General features: G+C 40.4%; 1 protein-coding gene across 3 annotated transcripts in view; it reads right to left on the bottom strand.

Moving 5' to 3' along the window:
* Positions 1–26,002, bottom strand: part of STX18 (syntaxin 18) — a 131,231-nt gene that overhangs the window by 70,604 nt on the left and 34,625 nt on the right. Inside the window, exon 2 of one of the 3 annotated variants that reach the window (XM_036921128.2) lies at positions 4,481–4,583. The exons of the other annotated variants lie outside the window; for them this stretch is intronic. The gene's annotated coding sequence lies outside the window, so the exon portion shown is untranslated. The remainder of the gene's footprint in view (positions 1–4,480; positions 4,584–26,002) is intronic. 3 annotated transcript variants of the gene reach the window in all.

Below are 26,002 nucleotides of genomic sequence, written 5' to 3'. Positions count from 1 at the left end.
ATGAGTTCACAAGAGATGGTGTGTTCTCACCAAGTCCATAACCTTCCATCTGATTGATGGCCCAGCATGGAAGAGCTCTTATGCCAGTGAGCTGTGGCTGCACTGCCCCACTGCCCCGTAGGATGGCTACAGACAAAGGACAGGAGAGCCCTTCACGTCTAACATAAACTGTAGTGTAAAATAACGGAATTGAAGCTAAAGGAGAAAAGGAAGAAAGGAATATTCATTTTCTTCTCTGTACCAGTCACTTTAAGTGGGTTATTTCATTTAATTCTGACAGCAATCCTTGCACATAGGTATTTTTCTTGGTGGAAAGAAACCAAAGCCCTGAGGTAGCACTACCAACAGAGCTGGAATGAGAACCCCTCAGTACACTGAACTAGCATGGGCTCCCTCAGTACTGTTAAACTAACGAATACGTGGGTGTGTTCTAATTTCACTAAAAGTACAGTCATCTTAATGCTTGCTGTGAATTGTTATTTCACTGCTTTAAAAAATTCTCCCACTTAATATGTAATGATATTGAGGAGTTACAATGGTTTTTTTAGGTGTGCTAATAGTATTATGTACCACGATTGGTTTTTAAAAATCCCTTTCTTTTAGAGAGATATACTGAAAAATTTACAAATAAAATGAAGCAATGCCTGGGATTTGCTTCAAAATAATATGGGGGCAAGGGAGCGTCAGGTGAAACAGGATCAGTCATGAGTTGATCAGAGTTGAAGCCGGGTATGTGTGAACACAAGGGTTCCTTATGCCACTCTATTTTAGTAATAAAATGTTCTTCTTAAAAAAATCTCCCTTTTAGCACTTTCTTAACATTTTTAGTCACTTTGAAGTACTGATTTTCTGCTGCCAAACTAGTAAAAAATCCACACTTGAACCAACAACTAAATTCCACCCACAGTCTTGAGCTACTTTATTTTTAAGTACTTGCAATCTTTGCTTAAAGTTCCATTTAACAGGATCAATGCCACTTTTAAACACTAAAAAACAGAGAAACTGTCGTTGGGCGTTTACTGTGTGCCAGGCAGTCGTCCAAGAGCCCCGCAGGCATCGACTCACCTAGTTCTTCCAGCTGCCACTGTTTTACATGCCTGTTTTACAGATGAGAAAGATGAGAACACCGTCAGAGAGAGGCTGAGTAACTTGCTCAGGGACACTGGGGGGAAGCCTGGATGGAACCCTGCATTCTAAGTATCAGACTTGAGTTCTGAACCCCCAAATTTCAGCACAGATTCTTGGCAGGTCACCACTGTAGTTTTCCATATAGTTTTTACAAGGTGGGTAAGCTGTTCTTTTCCTGTATCCTGTGTTCAACAATGTGCTGCACCCTTGATTTTACACAATAGCAACTGCCCTTACTGGGCACCAGCCATGTGTGCCAGGCAGTGCCTAAATGGCTGGCTGGACCTGTGTGTCACTTCCTCCCCACATAACAATAGGATGACTCAGACACTGCCCCCAGGCCCATTTAATAAACATGGAAACTGAGGCCCACACCAGGTCACAAGCCTAATAAGTTGGCAGAACTGAGATTGATCGCAGGCCTATATGACTCAAAGGCAAAGTCTATTTAATCTATTTATACTGCCAGAAGACTAATAAAACTATTAATATCTAGCTTAATTAAGTCTGATGTTTTTTTCTTCACAAATTAACTGTGATTCCCATTTGTCTAACAACAAATGCTATGTGTCTTTTTTACCTACATATACGTATAACAGTAACAATATTATACATAGCGGTAATAGTAGTATATAACTCCATTCGGGTTCCCGGACCTGATTCCAATGTGTGTAAGTATGTGGGAGGGGGCCTCCCCGACACATATTTACACCAAGCAATTCTTGAACACCCAGCAGAGTGTCCAAGAACTCAATTCCGATGCTATCTGCCCAGAGACGGCACCAGATTCCCAGGCTAAGGGCTCCGTCCTACAGGACTGCCCTCCACCCCCGACTCCAGTTGCCAGTCCCAAGCCCCAGGCAGTTCCCTGTGCTTCTGACCTACTGGCTACAGATTGAAGGTTCCCACGACCTCCCCCTTAGGTTCGATTAATTTGCTAGAGCCGCTCTCAGAGCTCAGGAAACACTTAGGGTTACCAGTGTAATAAAGGATACCGTAAAGGATACAAATTAAAAGCCACATGCAGAGAGGCACAGGGCAAGGCCTCAAATAAAGGAGCTTCTATCCTCGCGGAGCTTGGACCTGAGTTGGCGGCATGCGGGGGCGTTCTGGCTCCCCAAGCACAGCAGCTCTCTCCGACTGAGAAGCAGGATCCAACCACGGAGAGCAGGTAGAGCAGAGGAAGAGAAGCTCTTCTCAGGGGTTTTGTGAGGGCTTCATTGCATAGTCATGATTGACTGAATTATTGGCCATTGGCAGATTCAGCCTCCAGCCCCTGCCCTTGGGTGGGGGGTTCAAAGGTCTCTCATTAACATGACAAAACACCTGTTTCACCTTTAAGACCCTGTGCATGAAGTCCAAATATACCTGGGAAATATATATTTGCTCATATGAATGACCAAATATGTATTTCTTATGACTCATTATAAGCTGGGTTTCACAAGAGGGTATTGGTATATTTGATCTTAAAAATGTTTTTAACTACAGTGAATACAGAAGGATCTGCAAGAAAAGTTTCTTGGATGTTTGCACATATAACGCTAATTTTTAAAGTCACTTAGTAAGGATATATGTCTGCCTAAAAAGAACGTTTTCACACCTCAAGTCATCTCCTATGAGGCTGGCTGCTGTGCCTGCCTCCTGTTTTGCAACACGAGAGGCTTGGAATCGGCAAAACCATAGGGATATCGAGAGGAAGGCCCACAAATATGAGCAAGCAAACAGGATGGTCAGAAGACTGGTAGAATCATGGGGACCCATTCATGCTGAGAATCAATCACCAAACCACCTCAAAACATGTTTGAAATGAGTAATGAAGGCAACTTCTAGGACTGGTTTTCTTCCCCCCATTTGTGTTCACCTGCATCCACTCTCAGCCTGGGATGGGGCCTGGGCAGAGAAGCCGACTCTGTAGGTCTGGGTGGAGCAGGGCAGACAAGAGAGAGATGGTAAGAAATCCAGGGAGCCAGCCGAGACTGTGGGCATCTAACTCCTGCTTCTCCACTTACTGCTGAAGGGAACCCTGACTCCCACTCCTTAGGCTTCGTGTAGAGGGACTTCTGCTGGACCAATATTCCTGTCCTCTCTCAACGTTTCACTCACTCTTCTCAGGGGGAAGAGGAACAACTCAATTGGCTTAAAATTTGGAGAAGAGAATGAGCATCTTGGCTCTGTCTTTCCCTCTCCTCTTTTCAGATCAGCCCGCCAGCAGAGAAGGTATATTCTGGCCTCTGCTCCACCCATGCTTGGCTACAAATCTAAAGCCTGATGCTCCATGTGCTTGTTCGTGTTCTAACTGCTGTATTTCTCTTTCAGGAGGTTCCAAAATCAGGCTGAGAAGAAAGGGGTGTTTTTTTTTTTGCTCCCTGAACTCTCAACCTTTGCCAACTGAAATTTTGAGCAAGTTGCTTAATCTCCCTAGGCATCACTACAAAGGGAGGGTGGTAAAAATTATTTTTTTAAGTCATAGTAGCACAAAGTAATAGCCAACTTTTATTGAGTGCATACTATGCGGCAAGTACCAATCTAAGTGCTCTGTACCCATTATTATTTCTACCAACCCTCTGGGACAGGTTCTATTATAATCCCATTTTACAGATGCAAAGACACACGTTCTGCATAAATAGTTCAAAATAAATGGGAGACTGTGACTCAAACCAAGTCCTGTCTGCTACCAGTCCCTACAAGTCTACCATGAAGACGACCCTGCTCTCCCAGCTGAGAACAGCAGGCCTCTGAGGAAGAGTGGATGGAACATTTGAGATCCAAAGTACCCAGTGCTGAAATGACTGGTTCAGGTTAAAGGCATGGTTGGAGGGCACTCAGCTAACAGCCTCACTCCAGGACTGGCCAGGGTCTGGTTTCCTTTGGATGTGATACTTAACCACGTAGGTTATTTAAACTGCATTGTAAAATCACAGGTATTCATCTGACTCGTCCCTTTCTTTCTCTGAAGATGAATCATGTTCACTTTTAAGTGGCTATATTTTAATAGGGCTAATTTTCAAAATGATCAAGATACTGAAATTCTCCACCCTACCAAAAAAGAAAATTGACTATAAAACAGTACCAGTGTGGTCCTTATATTATATGCAGTTGACAAAGAAAAAGGATCTCATGTTACCTGTCATTACACAGAAAGGTTTACTAGGAGACACCAAACAAAAACGTGTGCGCCTGTAAGATCCTGTGAGGCTGTACAGGTGAATCTGAGATGCTGACATGGACTTAACCTCAGGGACACCGACTTGGACGGTTATCCCACAAGCAGATGGCTGAGTGGGGGGAAAAACCCAAGACGGCCCAAAACAGGTACTGTGTGACCCGTTTACGTTAAGTACGTGAAACACACCTGAGGCTGTACACATACACAGAAAGGACAGAGGACTGCTCATCGAAATACTGATGGTTGTCTGGGTGGTAAGATTTGGAGACTTGGCTTTTTTCTTTATAACCTTTCGTATTTTAAAAGATTTCTAAAATTAGTGCATATAATCTTTGCAGTTAGACAAAACATATTTTTAAACAAAAAGGAACATCTTCTCACATGCTTCTCTGACTAAAAGTGTACACTGATTCCTCATTACCTGCAAGGTCCATTCCTCAGGCCCGAGGCCCTCCAGTAGACTGCTCCAGATTCAAGGCCCTTCCCGCCTCCCCACCCAGCCTTCTGACTTACTCCTACTCTGCAGAATGCTCTGGTGATATACCTCCTATGTCTTTTCTGCCATCTTCAGGCCGCTTAGAGACCCTCTTGCAAGTACATCTCTAGAGATGTTACCATCTTGTTCTAGCCCATCGAGGTCCCCCAATAATGATTTAATGCTCCAAACTTAATTTTCTATCCCTTTCAATAATTAATAGGAGGGTGAAACTCTAAACATAGTATGCTCCGTACTTCACACCACCCACTAGATGGCAATACAAGTATTAAGCTGAAGTAATAACAGGAACTCTCTCAAAAACATCATAATTGTATCCCAAGGGCTTTCAAAAATTCTCTGGTTCTGTTTTTGATCCAGAATGAAAGGATTATTAAAGGTTAATTGTTCTGAACAGGCTGAGGCTGAGATGACATTGTTTTAAAATATACATGTGCACTTGGATGAGTCTGGGCATTCTGGGCAGGTTCGACCCAAAGAGAGCTCCAGAGCATGGCTGCCATCTGCCATCCCAGGCGGCAAGGCCCAGCTTTGTTTTTATGTGTCACCCACAGAACAGCCTGGCTAGCTGCTCCTTCGCGGGTGTTTTGTCCATTACCTAAAGCAAGATAAACTGTAAAACAAAAACCCTGGTACAAAACGGTGGGATTCTTCTCAAAGAATGATGGCATTTTAACTGTGGTGCGAGTTCAAAGCAGTCACAAGTGTCCTTCGCTGACCACAGCAGCGCTTGGACTTGCAAGCTGCTCCCCACCCCCGAGGGTGATAGGAATTCTGTTCCTCTGGCACCCACAACACTTCCAACAAAGACCTGATTGATTATGAAACACCAAGTACCGATTTGCATAATTTGCCTCTGCAAGAAACAACTATTGTTCAAGATTAAAGAGACTCCAGTAGGTCCCTCTGGCATATTGTAAAGAGTTCCCTGTTACACAAAATCATTACTTTTTTCATTCAGTCAATGGACACAGCTTGCTGTTCAGTTTAGCATGCAGCCAAAGGCACAGCCAGAACAACCCCTGCTGTATAAACGTTTGCCAACTACTGATAAGCTAAAAGCGTTTTTCACCAGGATCATGTTCCCAAGTTTAATTTGGAGGCCCACTAACTAAATTCTGCGTCCACTCCCCTCAGTCATAATTGAAAAATACATCAACAGCAACTGCAGCTAAAAGTTCAGAACCCTGGCACCTCTGGAGCACATCGACCCTGAGGCAGTGGGGGTTGCCTGAGTCCATTCCCTGTGCATGAGAAGCTGCCCACTGACTGGCCCTCCACAGAAGAGCCTAGCAATGCCACTGACATTCCGGTGGAGCACACTGGGTCACAGCAGCGAGCCCACTGAGGGCTCCCAGATACAAACTATTCCCTTCCTGCTTCCCTTCCTTTCAGCAGCTGTTTAGGAAGCAAGCACCAGGGGCTGGCCCCCACCCCGACCACGGCACTCCCCCCCTAATTTCTATGGCACAATGCCACCCTTCGATGATGCAGGGCACTGGAGTGGTGCTGGCTGTAGTGGGAGCTCTGGCCAGTCTTGTCTGGTCCTCACACACCCGATGCTTTCCCTGGGTCCCTCCTGCAGCACTATCCTTCCCTGGCTTCCAGGACACCCCACACCCGCAATCCTGGTACTCTTCTTAACCCCCAGACAGCTCTTTTTCACCTCCACTCATTGCCTCCTGTGCCTCTGCTAACCTCTGAAACTTACTGAAGTCCAGTCCTCCACAACTCTTCACTAAACCAACTCGTTCCCATCCATAGTTTATATATTCTCTACAGAAAATATCTACCCGCCCCCCACCTCCTGTATTCCAGAAATGTGTCCCCAACTGTCTATGCGTGTCCCACTCGTGGCTCAAAAGTCCCACTGGTGGCTCAAAAGCACCGCGCCCACATTCCAGACCCGCAGAACCTGTCCGCTCAGGCCTCCTCATCTCTGCCTCTGCATTTCGGCACCTGCTGTTCTCTCTACCTGAATGTCTTCTTTCTCATGAGCCAAGTTTCTCCTCCGTGTGCTGGGCACAAGCAGGTACTAAAACAGGACTCTGGGTTCATGTCCCACTTTCTCTGCACGAAGCCCTCCGTGACCCGCGCCGTAAGTGCCTTGAATGTATGAACAGTTGAATGTCATACACACAGCAGCTGGATGTATATATGTTATACGCATTAAAGAACATGACTGCTAGCTGAATATATAAAGTGCTCTATTCCATCAGTCTGGAAACCTCACTAGAAGAAAGACATAAGGCTGCCTTCAGCTAAGGAAAACTGCAATCAGCGGCTACATAACCTGCCCTGGGTTTTTGTGATGGACCAATGGCAACCTTCCTGGACTGCAGTGTTCACAATGCAATGTATGTTTTTAGAAAGAGAGAGGAAAATGTGTGCATGAAAGAGAGAGGCTGACGTTTCTAGTTCCACTCTCCAATGCTGGCTTCACAGAGTCTTGACGAGCAGACAGTAAGGACGGTTAAACAGAGGCGACAAGGACAGTTAACACCAGGTGGGGGTAATTTGGTGGTCTAATTTTTGAATAGCAACCTGAGAAGTATTGCTCCTTTCTAACATCAAGTCCCTACCCTTTTTAAAGAAATCTAGAAATTAAAAAAACCTTAGATTCTTAGTGTTAATGACATAATGAAAAGACTTAGGACTTATTTCAAAAGTTGAACAGTACCATACAGTGCTTAATGACCCATGAAGCTCAGTGCAACTTTCAATTTAAAACAGGTCTAAGACCTTTGACCTCAAAAAAAAGCAAAGGCCTCTCATGTTTTCAACTTTCTCCTCCTCACTCCGGCCAGCCCCAACTTCCTCTTCACCTCATTGTCTGCAAGATCACACTTAATCTAATTACACACTGAATCCCGTTCTTCTAGCTCCCCAAACTGCTTTTATTTGGCATCGCCAGCACATTCCCATTTCCAAAGCAACGTCCACCTTGCTGTCTGCCCAGCACATGCTGGATGAGAAAGGGTAGAAAGCAAGTAAATATCTGCCCTCCAGGATTCTCAAGACTATCAAGGTCCCAGAGGCCACTTCCCTGCTGCGTCTGCACGGTAGGGCGGACACCTGCTGCCCCTTCCAGGGCATCCGCTCTACTTCAAACAGTACAAAGTTCTTGTTCACCCTGAACTGGGTTCAGAACACTCTGCTGTGTTCTCCCCACCCGAGTCTCCTGTCTTTTCTAAGCCATACATTCTCAATTCCCTCAAGTATTCTTTGCTGTCCTCTGAATGCTAGTTTTTGGGCCTCAACCATCAAATGTTGTTCTCAAAACGGACTCAATACCCTGCATGTCAGCAGGAAATGCAGAGGAAAGCAGACCGTCGCCTTCCTTGTTCTAGCTTCTAGGCTTCTACTGATGCCTCCTAAGAGCATGCTCACTTTTATATCACTCAAGTTGACTTAACATCAACTAAAATTTAGGTTTTTTGACTGCTGCTGCTAAGCAACGGCTTCCCTATATTTATAGCTTTCCCCTGACTTCTTGTCATTTGCCACTCTGATCATTCTGCCACTAAAGACATTGCAACTAAAAATCATCAGTTTTTTAAAAAATAGAATGAAAATAGGGCTGAAAAAGAAGCATATAGGCATAAACCCCTCCTTGGAGACAACCAGCTCAACCAGTCACAGATGCCCAAATAGTCCAAATACTCGGTCCATTTAAAAAAGTTTTCCTCCACAAAAATATCAGGGGAGACTTTGCTAACTGCCTTCCGAAACCAGATCTTCTCACCTGCCTACCTAGTAACCCCATCCAAAAGTGCACGAGGAGGCTGGGGGAGGGCATGGCTCATGCTTCTGGAACCTATGCTAGTTAATCATCACTACTTTCTCTTCAGTGTGTGTGGAAACCTCTTTTGTTTGTTACCTTGACAAATATGTAAGACCCAGCATGAGCTAGGCACATTAAGAAAGGAGATAATAAAACAGATGAGAGGAAGGGAGGAAAGGCAACAGCACAGGAGGTTCTAACCCAAGGACCTGACAGGGCGTCACATGTCTTTTCAGATCCAGTCAAGCTGTGTGCGGACAGTGGGTGTGGACTGTGTGGACAGTGTGTGTGGAGCGCGCATGTGTGTGGCATTTCTCCCAGTCTTGGTAATTCAGGCATGGACGACAGAGTCATACATATCCCAGCTCTGTCACCAGTGACATGGCCTTGTGCAAGACGTCCTCCAGCCTTAACCTCTGATGTCTAAACATGAGACAGTAACATTGGAAGAGACTACAAGTTGTCCCATGAAAGTGATGCCTGTAAAAAGTCAGACACTGTATCTGGCACAAAGCTGATACTCAATCATTCTATGGTTTCCACTGTTTGGGTCTCACTCTTGAGGCAAGGTCAGTGTGGACTGTGGACTACCATGGGGCAGTGGATAGAAGGACAGGTGTGGAGACCTGGACTATGACCTACAAGGTCATTCACAAAACACAACACTGAGGAGCAAAGAGGAAAACTGTAGAGTCAGAGGAAGAAAAGCAGCCTGAAATGGCACAAATCCAGCATAACTGGGGGACAGGTGGTGGAAATAATAGTAGCTGACATTTATTGAGTGCTTACTATACACCAGGACTCTTCTAAGAACTTTATATGTATGTATGAACTTACTTAACCCTCCCCACAGCCCTCTGAGGGAGCTACTGGTATTACCCCTATGACAGAGGAGGAAACTGAGGCCCAGAGAGAGGTTAAACACTGAGAGTCAGTGACATATCAAAACGTGGTCCCAGAGAGTCTGGCTGCAGAGTCTCCTCAATGGTAATGGGCGGCCCCCCAACACGAACCAAAGTCAGGTGCAAAGGCAGGTAAGGGCACAGAGCAAAGAGCAGCGTGGAGTGGTGGAGACAACTCCATCCAAGCCCAAATCCACGATGCTGGGGCATCTGGAAAAGCCTCTCACAAAGGCAGCCAAGGGACAGCTCACCTGGCACAGGCAGCTCCTAAAAAGAGCTAAACTGCTGTCTTGCTGACTCTGGCGCCTCCACAGCAAAGCCGCACGCACTTCAGGTCAAGCTTAACTGTACTGCATAAGGTGAAAAGCACACATAATCCACACGACACTTACAAAGGCCACTGGATTCCAACATCCACTCCTGCCATAAGTTCAAAATGGCTCAAAGCCTCCCGGGAGCCAGAGCAGATTGCTGTTTCATCAGCTGCGTGTCAGAGGAAGTGGCTCTTGGGTTCAGGAGCCGGGAAGAGAGCAAAAGTACTTTTTCTTAGATGCCAGAATCACAGGCAGTGAGGTATGATCCTCTTCATAGAAGAGGTCCTAGGGGAACAAAACCAGTGTGGGGCACAGCCAGTCCCAGCCCCAGCTCACCCACAGCCCGTGGCACACTGTGCAGAGTGGACAACAGGCACGCTGAAAGGGGCGTCTCTTTCCCGCCAAGCACCCAGCTGACCTCCAAACACCTCCAGGGGCGGCCTGCCCCCTGCACCCCAATGCTCTTCCACATACCTTTGCCTCACACGAGATGCCCTCCTTTTTCTCAGCACTCATATTCTCCTCCAAAAAACAGAATCCTGCTCACACCCACTTTTTCTGGAGCCACCGACTGCACGGCACTCCGCAGGCAGCCCCTATCCATTCTGCTCTTTGGGAAAACACAAAGTGTTCCCGAGGGAAAGCTGTGGTGGTGGTCAGCTCCAGGCAGCGGGGGACCCTGCTTCTGGCGAGGCACACTGGGACCCCGAGCCAGTTTAAGGACCTCAGAGTCACTGCTCTGGGCCTTGATTCCTCCCTCACCTGCACACTACAAAGGTTAGATGAGAAGGTCCTTCAGAGTCAGAAAAACCAAGGTAACTTGTTGGTGTTCAATTAACTTGAAAGTTCCTTATAACCACACCTGGCTGGTTTCTTTTTACTCCTATTATGCTTCCCAAAGTTTCAAGCATGATTCTAAGGATCTATGCATTTAGGATAATCATTTAATAATGTTTTCTGACTCAGGACAATTCAGCTATGGAACCTTGGAAAGTCTGAGCATAAGAAATCAGAAATACTTACACTTGTTCACTACAACAACATGGATGTAAAACAGACAAACAAGGCAATCTGAAACAGGCAACTAATTTCTGCAAATTACAGATGTAGTTGGATAAATAAGCAACAGCTGTGATAACAGCAAACACCTCCATAGTACTTACGCCAAGAAGGGCTCTCAAAGCTTATCCAGAAGACCTCATTTAACTCTCACACAGCCGTATCATAGGTGCCACTGACACCGCTTCTCAGATGGCAGGGGCTCAGTATCTGGCTCAAACCTCTCCTCCAGGGCCTGTACTCCTAACTTCTCCTGGCTCTTACTATTATTCAAAACTTTGATGAGAAGGGTAAAGGGAAGAAACATTCCATTTCAATTTGAGTTCCTCAAATTAAAATCTTAATTCTATCCTTAAAATACATGTACCTTAATGAAACAAACAGTATAAAATTCAAATTTGTATTCCTTTTCTAGGAGGAGGTTATATTTTTAACTTCTAAGAGTAGCCTTCCAGAAAGAACCATGGACATCTAAATTACAGTTCTCGACCTTGTATTGGGGCACAGACACCTTTGAGACTCTGACAAAAGCTGTGTCTATGATCTCTTCCCTTAATAAAAATCAACGTTCCCAAGGATACAAAATTTTGTCTACCATGTTGAGCTTCAAGTGCTCTTGGCTCACTGGAGCTCAGGTTAAGAACCTCTGATCACAAAACATGGTTCAACAAACAAATACACAAGCACAGGAGGGCACAACCTTTAGGTAACCTTCACATGTGTAAGGAAGCACTTGCTCGGCAGCACTGAAGACAGCTCGGGTCCTCGGGCTGCAGGACCTGTCTGTGCTGTAACACTAACCAGTCACGCTGCGGGGCGCTGGTGGCAGCAGGCGTCCTGGGGCCTGCAGGTGTGAGGGAGAGTCTGCGAGCACTGTGATCCACTCACGTGTCTGCCTTACAACACAGAAAAGGGAAGAGATGGGAGGGAATTCTAGCTTGTCACTGTCATCACTGTCTGCAGCGGCATAAATAGTGTTTACTATGTGCCAGGCACTGCATTAAGTCCGTGGCATAGATCATCTCATTTAGTTCTCGTAACAAATAGGGAAACGGAGGTACAGAGCCGTTAAGTAACTTACCTAGCTCATACAGTTAGTGAACCAAAAAGCCAAGGACCCTACTCCAAAATAGACTCTAGAGCCTGGGCTCTTAAAGTCTTCACTTTTTATCTCCAAACTTGGGCTCTTCCAGGAAAAAACTTGAGCAGAAGAACCAAACCAGAGGACATGTTATCATGCAGCCTTCTACAACTTCCCACACACCAAACTCATTAAAACAAAGCCATAAATTTTATTTATCAGCTTCTCCAAAAGCATTTGCTAAATGTCCTCTAAATTCTTCCAATCATGGCAGAAAATACTAAGCAAATAAATTTATACTCCACTTTAATACATTCCACATCCCAGGAATATGTTCACTCCCTTTTGTGGTGAAGAATTAAAAGACTTTTAAAAATTATATGTGCAAAAAGAACTGTGTCATGCTCACTGTGGATTCCCAAAGCCTGGCAAGTTTCCTAATTCAACAAATGTCTGTTGAGTAAGTGATACATTTTATCAAGAATATGTCATTCTAAAATCAACATTAGGAAACAGCCACAGCAAAAACTGGTGGTTATGATTAAAGTTTTTTTTTTAATATGGAATTTTTCCACGTCGTTTTTGCAAATATTTTAGTATACACCAAAGGCAGAAACTGTCTATAATAAGCTGCCAGCAACTCACAGTGCACAGCTGATCAGCAACAGCAATTCCTCCTCTCTCGGGTGAGCAGATTAGCAATAGATACAGTTCGTGGCAACAAACTGGGTAGTCTTATTACTAAGGTTAAACATAGACATTCAAAAACACGAAACAAACTGGGTAGTCTCTTATTACTAAGGTTAAACATAGACATTCAAAAACACGAAATCCCCAAAACTGAATGCTGCCCTATGGACATTTAAAAAATAATCTTTTAATTTTAATTACAATATCAACTGTAAGGAGAAAATGTTTGTGAAGATGGCAAGGACTGGTACCTACACCTACAAAAAAGGGAAAACCAGAGATAAAACTTGATGTGTCACAAGTGCTCTCAACCTCATTCTCCTGGGGTCCTAGTTCCGGGTAGAAATTGTGACTGGAAGAACACAAAACCTCACTCATTTGCAAGCCAAGGGCAAGAGTTACATCAAAACAGATTCGTTTTCTGTCGTCTCCCCATCCCCGCAAGTACAGTTCCCATCCACTAGGTGTTGCTCTCTACCACACTGTTCCTCAGCAAACAGTACAGTACATCAAAATGACAACAGCCTGCTTTAAGATGATTTGTCTCTTGAGGATATACATTTGGTTTAAGTTTCCACTGCAAAGTTAAAGTTCTTAAGATAGGTCATGCGGATCAATTGCTCCTGTAATCTGAAACTCAAAAGAGCAAGTAATATCTAAACAAGGGGAGGGGGTGGCCCTGAGCTTGTAAGGTTCTCTAAAAGCCAGGAGACAGTCAGCCTGGCTACCTCTAATCTCATCATCAAAACTGTTACCTTGTCCAGTTTCTGCTTCACATCAGCAAAGAGAAGAGCGAAATCAACTGCGGACGGTACAAAGAAAGAACGTGCATTCAACTTCCATACTGCTTTGACAGATGCCAATCACATTCAAGTAGAAAACACTGCTTGATAATACTCAAACCCCAAAAGTGTAAGTGCTTTGCTCTATTAAATTTTTTTTCTCTCTCTTAGTAAAAACAAAAGCAAAGGAATCAATGTGCATTTTATCATGGGGCTCTGAGATAAAGGACTTGGTAACAAGATACATAGCCTTGCCTCCAAATTCATCTTTTGACTGAGTGAATGGGAATAAAATGCAGAGCATGCCGGCTTCACCCAATAATATAAATGCTCAAGTTCCTAACAAAATCACAGACCTTGTTTCATTATTCCCTGTCCTCCAAAAAATATAGATTCCTTTCCCTTGTTATGGTCTTCTTTGGAGTAAATAAGGCATGAAACTTAAAGTACTGCTGTACACACACAAACAAACAAAAAGAAAATATTTCAGATAAAACATTCTAACATCCTCTTTGCTTGAAAAAAATAGAAAAGAAAATTCAGTGGTTTCTAGGATTTTAAAAAACTGCAGCAAACTGCTAACTGCTAAGTTTTATAAAACAAGGACTAGCCTGATAAAAATTCTTAAGTGCTCAGAATAGCATAAAATAATTAGTTTCTAAAATATTTACTAGAGAAAAACATGTATAAAAAGAGCTTGAAAAATAATGGTTAGACCCTGAGCTGCATCATACAGATCTTGATTTTGAGAATCAAATGGTATCTGTTCTTCCTACTTTTAATTTTAAGATTTACTAATTTATTTAGACAGGAAAATGTTTAATTCCTATATCTGAATTTTATATTCAGAACTCAGTTTGAAAGGTTTAAAAGCAAAACTAGTATATACATTTAAATCCTTTTTAATAGTTTTTGAGATTGTTAGGTAAAGCATTTGAAATATCATGCATATAAAAATTTCCATTCTTATCAGAGCAATGAATTTCAATTAAAATCATGTGTCAATTTGTAAGCAATAAAATTGTCATCAAAATATTAACATTAATTGCTCCCCACCAAACATATACACACATACTTTTAAAGGATACATACAGTACTGTATCCAAGAAAGTGAAGTAAAACTTTACAAGAGAAATCCTTCAAAAAGTCTATACTGTAATAGTAAGTAACGGGTCAAATGTTGCCATGACTACTACTTCAAAAGTGCCTGTATGTAATAAACAACTGGCAAAGTGATACCTTTCTGAACTTTAGTATCATTACTAAATGGACAGTAAAAAATGGACAAATTTCCCCAAGAATCGGAGTATAAGCAACTAAAAATAAAATGCCAATTTGCAATTGTGAGGTTAATATCATAATAAGATTTCAAGTAAATTTAAGATTTTCAAATTTTATTTTTATTTATACTCTACATTGTGGTATATTTAAATAATTAAAACAACTAAAATTTTTTCCTTCTTGAAAAATAAAGAATTTCCTTATATGCTAACATTTAATGCTTATTTTATAAAACATAGTTTAAGCTTTCCTGGCACCTAAGCATGTATTTTGTTTTTTAAATGGAATCTATAAATACATATGTAATTTCTGTGCCCATAAAGGGGCATTTTAGGGATTCCTATAACAATCACTAAATTATTTTCTAAAAAGGCAAAACTTTGTCCATGTTAAAGAATTCATATTTAACCCTTATTTTCAATTATAGCTGAAGTCTTTGTTCCAGATCTACATAAACCAACATTCTCTCTGAAAATGAGTTTTTGGAGAAAACATTATTAAATGTTACATCTGACTTTAATAGACTTTCCAAATCTGCTTTTGCATGTTTATTATCAAACTCTAATCATGACTTTCCCAAACTTATTTATACTTTCACACAAACTTCCAAGGTTTCTCAACTTATATAAAAACCCACAGAAACTGTGGGAAATGTTCCCCTTGAAAGATAAAAGTAAATCAGTCCCTATGTACATTGGTAATAATCAGTGTTTACTTTTGTTGCCCACTCAGCTTATAGCACTTTCAATATGGGCATCCAACTTAATTTTCTTGTCTCTTAAAAAAAAAGGAGGGAAAGTGTTTTCTTTCTCTCCATTTTGCTCTCAAAATATATATTCATTTAATGCAAAACATTCCTGGATTGGGCATGTTTTAAAGTACAAGCATACTAGTCTCAACAGCATTCATAATTACATACAAAATGCCATTTCTTTCAAAACTTCAGTCTTAATATTTTAAAAACCTAATTTCACTTTTCCTAATAAAATGAGGATGTTTTACTATATAAAGCCCACTTAAATCTTTAGTAAACGAAAGCGGCATAGAACATATACTACACTAAAGTAGGAAAGAAGGTATCAGTTCATTTACCTACAAAGTTGGGTTTTTTTCCTTTAAGCGTCTCTACTACAGATTTTGCACTACATTTATTAAAACATGACAAACCTTTTAACCTGGGAACAATTTATCAGTTAACATTATCTACTGAAAAGGAAGTATACTTTGGGTAAGTAAAACACTGGCAACTCTTTATGCTGCCCGTATTCAAGCTGCTTAGAAAACTAGGCTATGTGCTTTCTAAAATAATCGTTAAAAGCAATCTAAAGACTACTAACTGTGATACAGTTAATCCGTAAGTCAAGCAGATGCCATTTAATCCTAGAGACAGAAATTTGTCTCTCAAAGGGGAGCTAACATCTCTACACATAATACAGTAACACATGTTAAAAGTAATGAAACTATAAAGAAATATTTACTAAAGAATGAACATATTTTAAAGTTTGTATGATTGGCAACAGAAAAGATTTTTTTTATCATTACAAAAAAAGGCTCCTAACAAGAGATTCTGGTTTTGAAGTATGTCACACCCCAGTTCCACAGCTACGAATCCCAGTTCATTTTTTAAAATGAGGTCTATTTCCTGTAATTTTAGATATTTTAGAGTATAATTATTTTACATTTTTATGATGCCTTTGGGGTATCATTACAAATATTTTTATGTGTTTAAACTTAGGAAAGTGAAATTAAGTAATAGCTTCTCTTAAAGAGAGCTGTCAACCCTCTCTGAACAAAAATCTTTGTTTTAAAGCAATCTAGAGATTTATATCCCTAGTAACCATAGAAATTAATCTTAAGCTTCAGAAAAAAATTGCATAAAATGTTCTTTATTTAATTAAAATCAGAGCTCTACTCTTAGAAAGAAGGACTCTCTTTTGAACAAAAAGACCTCTCCACAAAGTGGAATTGTTTTAACTCAAGGTAGCACTCTGTGTGATAAATTAATCGAACACATGTTTAATTGACTCGAATTTGTGTCCATAGAAAATTAAATTTGGTTGGGAAGGATTTGCTCAGGGAATATATCACTGAAAACTTTTAGTAAGAAAAGAAAGTGAAACACAGTATCCAAACAGTACTTGTAGATTATCGAAGTGTGAGCAGAAAAAGAAAGAGCAAAGAATTTAACAATTGGGAGAATCACTCCCAGCAGAACTCATTTTGTTTTCATTAGGAAACTGTAAATATCATTCAGCCTGCCTTGATATGAAGATCCATCAACACATCATAACTCAGATTTCATTCCTGTGATGACTAATCACTTTCTATTTCACATGAACTAAAAGAGAGACATATTCCAAATTCTGCTTATCACCATGTGACTAAGAAGTTTATTTCAGATTTAGAAACCCGCGGGAGACGCCTGAGGGAGTCTGCAGTGCTCCTCCGTGCAGCTCTCTTTCTGAGGGGTCTGCAACAATGTGTGCATTTGTGGGATGGTAAAAACAAACTCCTCGAACATTTTTAGAATGTCAAAGTCTTCAAGGCTTATGAAATTCAGGTTTTGATGAAATCTGTGTACTACCAAATTTGATTAACTTTCATGAAATTTAAGTTTTATTGCTTCAGCTTTTTTGGTGCATAATGAATAATTTTAAGTTAAGCCACATTCTGTTGGGTCCATTGTGTTTTTAAAAACTTGCCCATTTGGACTTTTCTGGAAAATGACTTAAAAACAAGAAAGGTTAAGAACTTAGTATAGTATCAGGAAACAAAGACACTGACGATCATGGCAAAAAAAAAAGTATTAAATATTTGTTAAGAGCTCATACAGTATATGGTAAACACCAAGTTCAAACTACAAATGTTTCTACTTTCAGACAACTGAAGTCTTTGAAGAGGGCTAAAATAGGTGTTTCTCCACATGAGTTTAGATGCAGCTAACAATGCTAAGCATTTATCATCTTCTCTAAGCAACCTCAATTTTTTGGAAAGGACACAGGCATTTCTTCACTACACTGCCCATAGCTAACTGCACAGTCCTACAAAGGTAAAATTTCCCAAGCATTTAAGAGAATCAAGACATCTTGGTATATGTACTAAGTTGCAAAGTGGGATAGAAAAAGAGGAAATGTAAATTATAAAAATAGATAGTCACCACTATATTTGACAACACAGTGTTTTCACCTCGGTAGTTCTAAGAACTATTCCTCTATAGGAAAAGAATTTGTTTTTGCAGGGGTGGTAGGGGTGAGGGGAGGGGGGCAGGACACACAGGAATCAAGAATTCTGATTCACATATTAAAAAAGGACACATTTTACTATCTTCATTGCAGGCTGCACACTTCCCTAGCAATTAGTCTCCAAATTAAATGTGTTAATGAATTGTTTTTCATTTTTAATTCAAGTTACAGTAACCAACAATGGTAGGAATCTAAAGCTATTCTAAAGCATCAACAGAAAATAATGTTTAGTTTAAAAGTAATCTCAAAGCATAATGCCATTTTGAAGCTCTTACAGTATGTTCAGTGAAAACAAAATTATCAACGTTCTATTAGAAGTGTAGTTGGAATACCTTTATTTCCCCTCTGCTTTTAACCTTACATATGCAAGAACTTCTGGAAGATACAAGAACCCAATTTTCAGGGAAAACACCAGAACTGGAAAGAGAGATTCATGGGCTTTCACCCACTCATTGCATGCTTTTAGCTCTTCTGCCTCTCATGCAAGAAAAACCAACAAACACAGCCTTTTTTTTTGTACCTCTTTAACCCTCTATCCCATGGCAGCCTCTGTCAAGATTTTATTGAACAGGCAAAGCCTTACACTGGGTTCAGATATTCCCTGCCTGCAAAGTCATGTGAAGGGTTACATTAACATGCACTAGAGAAGATTGCGGTGGTACGTAATGCTGTGAAGTAGAAGGCAGTAACAATCAAGCAGTTAGAATGTGTTTACTAAACACCTATTTGTGCCCCATCATAGAATGAATATTCCACACAAAGACCACGTCTGAGCTTAGTGTGCTCTTGGCCAAGTCACTTCTTGATGCTATGGTCACCTTGCTTCCTTGCTTATGAAATTAAGGGATTGCAGCCCCTGGTCTCTAGGGTCTGTCTATTTGAGCTCCCGAAATTCCATGACTTTTTGCATTTGACTGAAAACTGAATAGTATAACTTCAGGGAACATATCCAAGTTTTATGGGCAACTGTGCTTAATTTACAAGGGAAAGAGTTTAACATTTATTTCTGATTACTACACACACGATAGAGCATACTCTGTATTTTTACCTATCTCATTTAATTTTCCTAATGACCCTCTAATATCATCACTATTTTCACTTTACGAGTAAGAAAACTGAGGTACAGATATGCTAGAGCTGATAAAATTAAATCAGTCCAGTTAACTATCCATGCTCTTCCCATATATCATGGGATCTCCTCTGATGCAAAGGAACAATACGCTGAACCTCCCCCGAGAAAATAACAAGTGCCACGCATGTGTAAGCACTGTGCTGGGAGCCGGGCTGGATATACGAAGTAGGAAGCATGTCCCTATCTGCATTGGCTCTACCTTACAGGGCTAAGCCATACAGCTGCTGCCCTTAACTGTGAAAGGCCTTTAAAACCCCTGCATATGTCATGCAATCAGGGGAAGGAAAGGGTATGGTGGACTAGGAAAACAGGGAGAGAGTGACCTTGGACCTTGGTAACAGGAGAAAAGGGAAGATTTGATTGGTGTCCAGTAGACTGGGGAAAAATCTATTTCCCTCTCCCCTGGACCTCTCCACAAGCTCCCCAGATGATGCTAACATACAAGCAGCTCTGAGAACCATGGATAGCGGGGACACAGGAAGTGGACTTCAGAGGCATACTGCCTGGACCTCATACAGGCTCTGACACTAGTTGCGTGGCTGTTCCTAAATTACTCAGTCTTTCTTTGCCTCAGTTTCCTCATTTGTAAAATGGGGAAACAACAGTACACACCTCACAGGGCATGTGAGGATAAAATGGGTTATTTTCTGCAAAGGGCTCAGAAAAAGTGGCTGGTGTATAACAAGGACTACCTAACGTTGGAAGGCCTTGAATGCCCAGTGAAGGAATTTCTGTAAGCCAACAGTGTTTAAATGATCTCTTACAGACAGTGGTGACAGAATACGACAGCTTTCCTTCCTTCTTTCTCTTTCTTATTTAAAATATATGCTTAAATATAAAAAACAAATGGTAACCTTATGCCTGACCAGGTCCAGCTCTCCCCACCCCTGTATCTGAATTTTTAAACAGGAAAAATATAATAAAATCCATTATTAGGTAAAAGAAGTTGTTGATTAAACTGAAACAAATTCGGGTTTTTTGTTTTGTTTTGTTTTCAGGGAGGATCTCACAGTACACTAGCACAAAGAAATAGAGTGAGTTAAAATGGATACGAGAGTTCAAAGTAAAGACACAACACAGTGGTGCTGTCAACATATACACTATGAGCTCTAAGAAGTGTTCGTGTCTGAAACACTGGGTCAGTAAATGGAACATCTATAATTATCAGATTATGTGAATTCTATTTATCCTCTAGCTGAATTACATTCTTTAAGTGAGTGTACCTTCATCAAGATCTCTTTTGTTATATATACTTACAAAAATAAGATTTCTATTTTTTCATTTACTCCTTACATTTCCAAGAGAAAGATAAAGCAAATTATGTCAGAGATTCAATTTAAAAATGGAGAAACTGAATCAGAGGGACTGCCCAAGGCTGCCATTAAGTGAGATGAAAAGTGATTTCAACAGCAACTCCAGTAGTGAAGTCAGGAAAACAGAGGCCAGGGCAGCAAAACGAAACCATGTCCAAACAGGCTTCAGCCTCTCGCGCCCTGCTAATTCCCCACCTCAGCACACAGCCCAGGGAGATCCTGTGGCTGCAGTTCCTGTGTAAGCTACTGTGAGCTGAGTTACTCATGAGAACATCATTGTCTTCTCAGGATGAGGCACCACAATTGATCACTGCCTCCTACTCAACTACTCCAACCAGTCTGTCAACCAGTCCTACAAATTCTCCATCTTGCATGGCTCCTAAATCCAGCCCCTTCTGCTCACCCCATCAGCCCTGGGGCTTCCTCACTGAAGCCCCCTGCCTCCCGTCCATAGCCCACTTCCACACCACCACCACCCCAGCTAGCCCAAGCCTTTGTCCTAGGGACAAAGCACTGAGGCCTGGGATAATGTGCTCTTTAAAATCAGGAGCTTTGGGGTGTTATTTTCAGCTTCACATCATGCTGCCTCCACAACTGTGGGTAGAAAGACTGGCATTTTATCTTTAACCCTTTCCATCTGAACAACTATTGTGCCATGGGTTTGCGGGGGAGAAAAACCCGACCGCCAGCCACATTAAACCATGGTGTCATGCAGGAGACTCAAGCTCTGTAAGCCTTACACACTTAGGGTACACAAAGAACAGATGCTTGAAAGGGCTAGATGAAGGGGTGGGAAGCAGTAATGACTATAGGGAGAAGATTCCTTCATAGCCAAGACAAATTAGACTCTGTCTGAGAGGACTTAGCAGAGAGCCTAGCCAATGGGAGGAGTGCCTTCTTCATCTTTTACACAGAAATGAATTCCATAAAACCAGTGTTTCAACCAGTGCAATTTCTGAGGACTGTGGTTGAGCTTGCCATCCCAGATCTAGGGCCCAGATTGGCTGTGGGAGTGGAAGATCACAGCTGCGTGAGAAGATGACCACTGAGGCTCCCACTCGGGTTCCACGGAACCAAGGAAGCCATTAAGACGACAGGACTGCCCCCATCAGTACCCCAGTACTATACAAGACGGCCTCACTGGTGTGGGCTTAGGATGGTGGGACCTCTGATTTAGCTCTCAGAGGCTCAGGCTGAATTCCCAGGATAACTGGACAATATGCCAATAAAGAGTACAGACTTCCAATTTCTAAGATGTTTATAATGTACCATAGTAGAGAAAAACTAGAGGGAAAAAACTGAGGAAAACTAGAAAAAACTAAGTTACCATTTAACTTAATCACCATTGACTGACTGGGCCCTGAAACTATAAATACTGCTTTATTATTCTGTGATTAATACCTAAAACATCAACAGATAACATCTAATCACTCATAACGCTAGCACTCACATAACACTACCCACCAGGCAGTTTCACCCTGTGCTACAAATATTAACTCACTTAATCCTCATTAAAAACTTCTGAGATAAATAGTATTATTAATCCTGTGGTACACATAAGGAAACTGAGGCACAGGAAGGTTAAATACTATGCCTAATGTCACTCAGCTAATAGGGAGCATAACTGGATTAAAACCCAGTTAAGCTGGTTCCAGAATATTTGCTCTTAACTACTGTCTATACTCCTATCAGGCTAGAATTTATAAGATCTGACAATAAAAACATGTGTTCACTGGTCCTCAGAATCACTTTGTCATGTAACTCTGAGACACATCTACTATGTCTAAAACAAAATTTGTATTCTGCCCACTGAGTTCAACTAAGATTATCTTCTAAGACACAAGAATATAGAGACAATATGCTATAGCCAGAGACAGCATATTCGTAGGTGTTTACATCTGAAGCTACATGGTATGCCTCAAAGAGAAGCATGATTACCAAATTATTTGAAGTGGACAAACACGTTTTCTACTTACTAAAAAAAGTCATGAAAGACTTTATTAACAATATTAATGGGGAAGACCAAACTTAATTCTTGTTTTATGGAACTTCAGTGCATACTGTTTGTCACCATAAATGTACAACTCATTTATATATGTCTTCCCTAGATTTGGAAGTATTTTTTTCTTTTTAGAATAATTTGTCTCTGGAGGGAACCACTCTCAGTTAAAAAAAAAAAAGCAAGTTGATTTGAAGTGACCCTTCTATTTCTTTGCAAAATAATACTGGCTAATAAGCCAAATACTGATAATAAACACCAAATAATGGTAATATTACTGCCAATATATCAGCAAGGTCTCCCTACTAGACTTGTGTACTTTGAAACACTTAATCTCACCCACTTTTTCTTGTATTGTCAATGCTCAGCACAATGACTAGCATACAGGCCCAGTCTCCATATATATTTATTGAATCGCTAAATAAAAATAACTATAGGTGTTTGGACTATTTATATCATTGGTCCAAACCAAAATCAAAGACTTCATAATCTCTCCAAGGAAAACAGTTCTGTGATACCAATTCACTGGTACATGACACTATTGTCAGGATAAAACAATCACCTCATGTAACATAGGCGGTCAGGACATTCAGGAAGTACAGTAAGAACAATTAGTTTGTATACTTAAAGGCATAAATTAGTACTCCAAAACATTAGGCAAATAGCAAAGCAGTTTAAGTTTTAAAAAAAGATCTAGGTTTCATATCAGAAAAAAAGAAGGAGATGATGTGGAGAATGAGACACTGAACACCGGGAAGACTGGAATTTTCCTCTCTGCAAGCCTTTAAGAATAAGACAGGTATCATCTATTTCATGAGACTTAGGGTTATTTTTGCAAGAAGACAGAAAGCACATCTAGACAGCATATTCCAGTGCTAGAATTTTTGGTTATAACATATGACACAAAACATACAGGGAGGCCAACAGGCAAATGAACAAAAACGGTGTCACTTTTTAGCAAGGGGACAACAATTTGAGGCTATCATGCATTCACATAAAATAAACATTTCAAAAAATTTATCCTGGCGCCTAACAAACTTTCCTTGAAAGATCTTTTCTTTTAAATTAAAAACAGTAGCTTTATTAATGCACAGCCCATTTCAAATTTGAAACACATCTCTAAGTCATACCTTGTGGAATGGAAAGCCATAATTGTAATGTGGAATGAAACCAACTGAAATCAATATAAGAAATTTGACGTAAGTAAATACTTTTTTTTTCCTAGGGGGTAGTATAAAATGTATGAAATTATAGTAGTAAGAAGCTATTAATTTGAAATTATAAAGTGGAATTGAGGACTTCAAAATATTCATAGATTTTCAAAGAATTTTGAAAGCAAAGAAAACCATACCATGCTCTGGCAAAGCTTACCTTTTAGAAAAACAGCATTGAATTTTGCACAGCTGCCTGACCACGTACTGCAAAGCCACGGCAACGTGGATCCCAGCAAGCCTTGCACTGATTAAAGTTATATTTTCAGGTTTAGGTATTCCCGTGACTGGTGTCTACACAAATATTCATTATTTAATAACCCAATTTAATTATTAAACCTGAACCAGGTGAGAACAGAAACTGCATCAAGTTAGCTATAAAACAGAATACTTTGGCAAGCAGATTTATGAAAATTGCAACAATCACCGACCAAAGAATCACTAAAGCTAGAGCTAACTAGAAGGCATTCAAAATGTTTATTAAATGAAAGAATAAAGGAATGTTCGTTCAATAGGGGAAAATGGCTTTTCAAATTAGTTTTTTTCCAAATAAAATGACTGCTTACTAAAATAGTAATTACTCAAGGATTTCACTCCACTGCCCACAGTCCAGATGGGTCACTGCCCACAGTCCAGATGGGTCACTGTCCCCACCATTAGGATCTGCAACATGGGGGTGAAGGTGGGGCAGCTGTGTGTGACTTACTGGAGCACAAACATCAGAATATGCTTCTATTTATGATCTTATCCTCAATGGGGTATTAAAGAGGCTTTCCGTCACTTGATATTACAAAAAATTTGCCTCTTCAACTACATTTTAAATTTCTTTTTTATAACCTTATTTTCTGCTCTTCATGGAGAGTTTGTGAAATATGTAAAATATAAAGAAAATAAAACCAATCCATATCTTCACCTATAAATAACTTGCTGCTTTCATGTATTATTATCCATTTTATGCACACGTCCTTTATATAATTGAAACCATATTATATGTACAATTCTATATCCTATTTATTTTAATTGCCACCATAATGAGCACTTCTCCATGTACTTAAAAACTCTTCTAAAACATTACTTTAATGACTACATAACATTTGTTTAAATTTACCATAATATGATTTTTTTTCTCTATTGTTGAACATCTAGGTTGTTTCGTCTTATTTTTCACAAGGATAAACTATGCTGTGATGAACATCTTTTGGCTGAGCCATAGAAGACTATTTTTGTATACTAAACCTTTATTATACAGTTCTGATTTTGTAAGTCCTTAAGATAAATTCTTAAAAGAATTGCAAGGTAAAAAGCTAGAAACATTTAAAAATCTTAACATGTGTTGCCCAACTGTTTCTCGGACAGGAAAGGACCTGTTTGCCTCACAGGACAGCCCTGTCCCAGGCACACGGCAGCAGTTCACTAACAGTCCTGCCAACACTCCCCTTCCTTTGTCTACCTGTTCAGAGTGACTGCATTTTAAAACAGTAAACAACACGATTATCCTAACGCCATTCAATCCAATTCCTCTGCCTCAAGTTAGCGATCAATTTCTATATACAGGGCAAAATAAGACTTCAGTTTCCTCATCTGGAAAATGAGGAGAGTTGAACTAAATGATCTTTAAGGCTCTTTTGAGTTCTAACATTTTATGATTCTTATCTGTCATTATGCAGACATCATGTGTGTAGGTTCACAGGACACTGACAGAAGAATAAAATGTAACCTATTCACTTTAAGCTTTTCAGTTGTTATTCAATCTTGTTTCTCTTGGATGGAGCAAATCATGAACAATAATTCTACAAATTGGAAATTCTTAAATACAATTGCCATACTGTTCTATAAGAAGAAAGATAACATTCACTTCTGGTATTTAAATACATAACCTACTTTTTAATTCTCAATTCAGGCTCCATAAAACTAGATGCAACAGCTGGAAGTTCTGATTCAAAATTATGACTTCACAGAAAACCAGATGCAATATCGAAGATAAGGTTTCCTGGAGAAGTGTAGCATTTTAAGAGGCAATCGAAAATCTGTATTAGATTTTCTGCAGAAAACAGAAACCTCCAGGATACTACTAAGCAGTAAGAATCCACACATTACCAGCAAGCTAAAGCTGCCAATCTGCAGTTCGAATTTCTGAACAGCAATGTAACATATTTATCCGAAACATGCACATAGACCTCTATTACCCTATAGGTATATAGGCCTCAAAGTATTTGCCAGATAGTTCAAAGCCACTGTAGGCAAAAAGAAATCAAATAGCAACTCTATTTTTTAAAATCTTGTGAAAATTACATTAGGATAAAAAAATACCAAAAATACCTAAAACATTATTTTAGCAGAGAATTCAAGCAGAATCTTGTTACTTGAAAAATAGAAAAGTTACCTAAAACAATGTAACTGGGAAAAAAGAAAAAAAAACAAT

Source organism: Manis pentadactyla, chromosome 5 (genome assembly GCF_030020395.1).
Source record: "Manis pentadactyla isolate mManPen7 chromosome 5, mManPen7.hap1, whole genome shotgun sequence".
Lineage (NCBI taxonomy): Eukaryota > Metazoa > Chordata > Mammalia > Pholidota > Manidae > Manis > Manis pentadactyla.
Note: the sequence above shows the minus strand (reverse complement) of the source record. Positions and strands in the feature narration are given on the sequence as shown.